A 6317-nucleotide genomic window follows, 5' to 3' on the forward strand; every position below is an offset into this window, starting at 1 on the left:
GGGATAAAATCCAATGAGTGTTCCCGCTATCCTGTAAGGCAGAAAGGTCATCAAAGAGTCCCTTATGAGATAAAGACATTACAGTGCAGGCATTGTTCCCACCATCCCGCAAGGTGAGGCGACATATCCTTTTCGACCTAACCTTCCAAGTTGATAAGATGCTTTTTATTGTCTTGCTAAAGGCCGTTCTCTTAGTGAAATACCTCTTTTTGATAAAACTCACACCTTCTCACAATGAAGTGGTCTTTCGGCCAAGTTTTCAAGGGGCGATGGAGGCGATTTCTTGTCTTGTCGAAGCCTTATGTCTTGGCGAAAGGCTTGGTGATCAAACGATAAGGTAGATGTGTGGGCCGGGTCGCCATGTCAATAACAAGCTGACGTAGATCTTCACTTAGATGTCCCGATCAACGATAATGTTTTAAACTCTCTTTGACCCAAGAAGGACCTATGTGGTGCCATCTTGTGTGTCCATCTTTGCGTGAGATAGAAAATCTGATGGTCAAGTTTTAAACTTCCTGGGGCCATTGAAGATTTGAGTGCTCTGCAAGTGTATGGGTGTATAACATGAAGGTTAGAGATCAAGGCTCGATTCTCGATCAGATTTTCATCCCAACTATCGATTCGATAGTCATTACTCTGAGGTGACTTTTGTAGGCCAATTTCTGGATGTCGCCCATGCCCAATTAATGCACTATGAATACTTTTGCTCTGCAAAGGTACTCAGACCCATTTCAAGCAATGATATCTTCCTTGCGAACAGATTTTTCTTTTCCCAATGCCGCAAAGGATGTTCTTAGAAGTGTTTTCAGCATACCATCAAATCTTTCAGTTTGATCTTCTTCCCCTCTGATACTTTTGTAATCTAACCCTAGATGGGTTAGGATTTATTAACTGCAATCAATTTTGAGTTATGCAACAACTATAGAGACAAATTTTGTAACATTTTCATGGATCTTCTAGGTATATGCACGAATTTGTGCTACTAAAAAGGTGCCATAGTTAAAAAAAATAAAAAATGGTCATAAGGCGTGCGCCTTATGACTTTGCAAACTTTAAAAAACCCAAATTTGTATTTTGGATGCATTTTGCATTCCCAAACCCATGTTTTGGCGATTTGGGGTGCCATTCTCTTGCGCTCACTCTTTGTAGAAGCTTGATATTGGGCACTAAGTTGTCCATCTCTCATCAAAATGCAGCCACACCATCAAAGACCTCGAAGAGGTATGTATTTTTGTTTTCTTATTGTCATTTTTTTATTACTTTGAAGATTAAACTAGGTTTATTGATTTAAATTTATTTTCATTATCAGGAAATGAGATTAGACAAGAAAATATTAAAAACACTCAATCACCTCCTCATGAAGACCATATTGAAGAAGAAGCACATCAAGAACCTCCTACAATCCCTAGACATCCCATAGGTACACAATAAAACCTATTAGGTCAATTAGAAAATAGCCAAAAAGAGCTTGAAGGTTTAATCACAAGGCTAAAAGATCCCACTGGAACAAACTCCCATAGGACAAACCTTGCCAGTTCTTTGCAATCTATTATATCTCACATACAATCTGTGAGGGGGAAAATAAATTTTTGGTCCAGTAAGAAGGAAGAACAAAAGCAATTTTATGCTGACAAATTATCATATGTGGCAGTGAAGAAAAATAAAATTAATAAATTTGACTTGTGTGCTCTTTTTACGGACCCCTCGAACAAATCAACCTTTACACCCTGGATGTAGGAGATTCCCTATTCATTGGTGTCATCATGAAAGGATTAAGAACAATTTTTGGGATAGGTGGTGGCTGGTATTTGATCAGCCCCCATGCAATAATCATGAGGTACCCCAATACTTTTTGAGAAAACTGTACTGTGAGTTTGTCCTTAATGAGATCCCAAACTATTTTGATTTTTTAGATTTCCAAGGTAGAGGTGGGGTTTCCTCACATGATAGAGAGGGTGCACAGTGTGACCCAAATCTCCCACCAAGACCCTTGCCCAGACTTATGGTGGAGCATGTTATTATTCCTTCCATGTTGAAGGAGAGTATTGAGGTCAAAACTCTAGATTCCATTAGCTCACTCACTCAAACCCTTATACAGTATGTTAGGCCTCTAGTAGAGAGTGATGTGAGTGATGATGGTGATTCTTCTAGGCATCAATTTCCAGCTCCTTTTTGTCAATCTTGTGGTTCTCTTTTCACTTATGATCCTAATAGTTCTGAGAATTCACGTGCATGAGTGGAGTTTGCTACAGAGAACATTGCCATGATAGAATCCTTGCTGAACGAAACATTTGGCATTGATACCCAGGTGAATTTAATTACAAGTTCATTTCATTCTTTTTATTAAATCTTATATGAAAATTTGAGAATATATCTAAATTAGTAAATTATTATGATAAAAAATCAGGGTCAAAGTGTTCACAATACTAGCAACATTCCTGCAGCACCCTTTTTCATGACTTCGTCGACTCCACAGGTATACAACGAGTGAAGAAATATAATTATTATATGTAGATAGTTGAACCTTATGTGAATGATTTTCTAATTACTCATTTTGGATGTCAAATAGTTTGATGCTAGAGCTTCAACAACAACACCTCGTAGTGTATTTCATCGACAATCTTTCACCCAGGTAAGCAATTTATCTTTAATGTTGTTATTAAATAATATAGATAGTTTTGGCAATTAATAAATATACTTTATTTATTTTTTAGATGTTGACATCAGAGATTTCTCCTGCTGTCTACGCATCAATGGAGCGCGATGTTGTTGCAGTAGTAGCAAGTTCAACTGCTTTGACAAAAGTATAAGACATATTTGTAAATTTAGTAAATTTAGCATTACATTTGTTATCTTAATAATATGTTATTTAAAATTTTAACGACACTTGTATTTAGTTTAATTTATATTGTGATGCTTACAGGAGGGGCTTGTCACTCTAGATCATGAACGTGCACCTATTGTGGATGATCATCATGATTATTTGTATGCGGTAAGTGACTGTTCTATTATATGTCATTCTAAAATTCAATTTTTGTATATGCTAACATCGTTCTCTTCATTGTATCAGGTGGAGTTACAAAAAATTATGGAGAGGAGGTCGAGTGGATGTACTCAAAAGACACATGCATCATATACATCTCCATCCCCTCGACAGGCAAAGATATCTCGTGATCTGTTTCCTTCCCCTAGAGGGAAATGAATAGAATAGGGTCCTATGTTGTATGCCTATATGGTAATTCTGAACATATGTTTTGTATTACAAATATGTGACATTCTATGTCCATATGGCTTTTGGCAAGCTCGTATTTGACTTTATTGGATACCATGTTGTATGCCTATATGGCAATTTTGAACATATGTTTTGTATTACGAATATGTGACATTCTATGTCCATATGACTTTTGGCAAGCCCCTATTTGACTTTATTGGATATCATGTTGTATGTCTTTATAGCAATTTTGAACATATGTTTTATTTTATGAATATGTGAAATTCTATGTCCATATGGCTTTTGGCAAGCCTATTTGTCTGTATTGGATATACTTGATAGTTTTAACGGTATACAATGTTGTATGGATTTGTAGATTTTTGGTTAATGAAAATCATTTATCATGGTTATCCATAATTGCAGTACAAATAATTAAATGAATAATTGCACAAAATTTATTGTTATTTAAGCTTTGAACCTAAATATGTGTTTGTAATCCAAGACACAAGCTTATGGAGATCAACACAAATTCAATAGTTATAGTCGAAATAAGACTATATAAAGGAAACATGGAAAGAACCAAAATTAGACAATGTAAGACACCATTGTACCAATACCCATTCTAAAAAATTTGTATAGTCCATACACTTCTATTCATCTAATGCATGCACTTAAGTGATTTTGCTACTAGGGTGTGGCCTGCAATGATCAGATGAGTTGGAGAGAAAAATGAAAGCATTCCTAGTGTAAACCCAACCACCCCGACGTGTACGAGCTAACGGTTCGGTGCCGCGATGAGCGGATTGAAATATGGGGCGTTGTGCAACTTTTCATTGAACTCATCTGATGCTTTTTGTCGCAACCGAGAAAGTGTCACCACGAGCAACTAGATCCGAGTCTACCTAAACCAAGAGAGGATTTTTTAGAGTGCCATAACACGACCCCGTAGGATTAGATGAGTCATTCTTATGATTAACGGGCACTGAGAAACATGATGCTGAATATTGACAACTTTGAGCAACTTGAGCACTTAGGTGATTTCGCTGCTAGGGTGTGGCCCGCAACGATCGGACGAGTTGGAGAGAAAAATGAAGGCATTCCTAGCATAAACCCAGTCACCCCGATGCATACGAGCTGACGGTTCAGTGTCATGACGAGCGAATTGAAAGATGGGGCATTGTGCAACTTTTCATTGAACTCATCTGACGCTTTTTGTCACAACCGAGAAAGTGTCGCCATGAGCAATTGGATCCGAGTCTACCTAAACCAAGAGAGGATTTTTTAGAGCGCCATAACACGACCCTGTAGGATCAGATGAATTGTTCTTATGATTAACGGGCGCCGAGAAACGCGATGCTGAATATTGACAACTTTGAGCAACTTGAGCACTTAAGCGATTTTGCTGCTATGGTGTGGCCCGCAACGATCGGGCGAGTTGGAGAAAAAAATGAAGGCATTCCTAGCGTAAAACCAGCCACCCCAATGCGTACAAGCTGACGGTTTGGTGCCACAATGAGCGGATTGAAAGATGGGGCATTATGCAACTTTTCATTGAACTCATCTGACGCTTTTTGTCGCAACCGAGAAAGTGTCGCCACAAGCAATTCGATCCGAGTCTACTGAAATCGAGAGAGGATTTTTTAGAGTGCCATACCACAACCCCATAGGATTAGACGGCTTGTTCTTATGATTAACGAGCCCTGAGAAATGTGATGCCAAATATTGACAACTTTGAGCAACTAGAGCACTTACGTGTTTTTGCTGCTAGGGTGTGGCTCGCAATGATCGGGCGAGTTGGAGAGAAAAATGAAGGCATTCCTAACATAAACAAAACCACCCCAATGCATACAAGTTGATGGTTCGGTGCCACGATGAGCGGATTGAAAGATGGGGCATTGTGCAACTTTTCATTGAACTCATTTGACGCTTTTTGTTGCAACCGAGAAAGTGTCACCACGACCAATTAGATCCGAGTCTACCTAAACCGAGAGAGGATTTTTTAGAGTGCCATAACATGACCCCGTAGGATCAAACAACTCATTCTTATGATTAACAGGCACTGAGAAACGTGATGCCGAATATTGACAACTTTGAGCAACTTGAGCACTTAAGCGATTTCGTTGCTAGGGTGTGGCTCGCAATGATCGAGCAAGTTGGAGAGAAAAATGAAGGCATTCCTAGTGTAAACCTGGCCACCCCAACACGTACGAGCTGACGGTTCGGTGCCGTGACGAGCAGATTGAAAAATGGGGTATTGTGCAACGTTTCATTGAACTCATCTAACGGTTTTTGTTGCAACCGAGAAAGTGTCACCACGAGCAATTGGATCTAAGTCTACCTAAACCAAGATAAGCATTTTTTAGAGTGCCATAACACGACCCTGTAGGATTAGATGACTCATTCTTATGATTAACAGGCGTTGAGAAATGCGATGTCGAATATTGACATCTTTGAGCAACTTGAGCACTTAAGCAATTTCACTGCTAGGGTGTGGCCCACAACGATCGTGCAAGTTAGAGAAAAAAATGAAGGCATTCCTAGTGTAAAACTAGCCACCCCGACGCGTACAAGCTGACGATTCAGTGCCGCGACGAGCGGATTGAAAGATGGGGCATTGTGCAACTTTTCATTGAACTCATTTGATGCTTTTTGTCACAACTGAGAAAGTGTCGCCACGAGCAATTGGATCCGAGTCTACCTAAACCAAGAGAGGCTTTTTTAGAGTTCCATAACATGACCTTGTAGGATTAGATGGCTCATTCTTATGATTAACGGGGGCTGAGAAACACTATGTCGAATATTGACAACTTTGAGCAACTTGAGCACTTAAGGGATTTCGTTGCTAGGGTGTGGCCCGCAATGATCAGGCAAGTTGGAGAGAAAAATGAAGGAATTCCTAGCATAAAACTAGCCATCTCGATGCGTACGTACTGACGGTTTAGTGTCACGACGAGCGGATTGAAAGATGGGGCATTGTGCAACCTTTCATTGAACTCATCTGACACTTTTTGTCACAACCAAGAAAGTGTTGCCACGAGCAACTAGATCCAAGTCTACCTAAACCAAGAGAGGATTTTTTAGAGTGCCATAACACAACCTTGTAGGA

The sequence above is a fragment of the Cryptomeria japonica genome, chromosome 5, assembly GCF_030272615.1.
Source record: "Cryptomeria japonica chromosome 5, Sugi_1.0, whole genome shotgun sequence".
Taxonomy (NCBI): domain Eukaryota; kingdom Viridiplantae; phylum Streptophyta; class Pinopsida; order Cupressales; family Cupressaceae; genus Cryptomeria; species Cryptomeria japonica.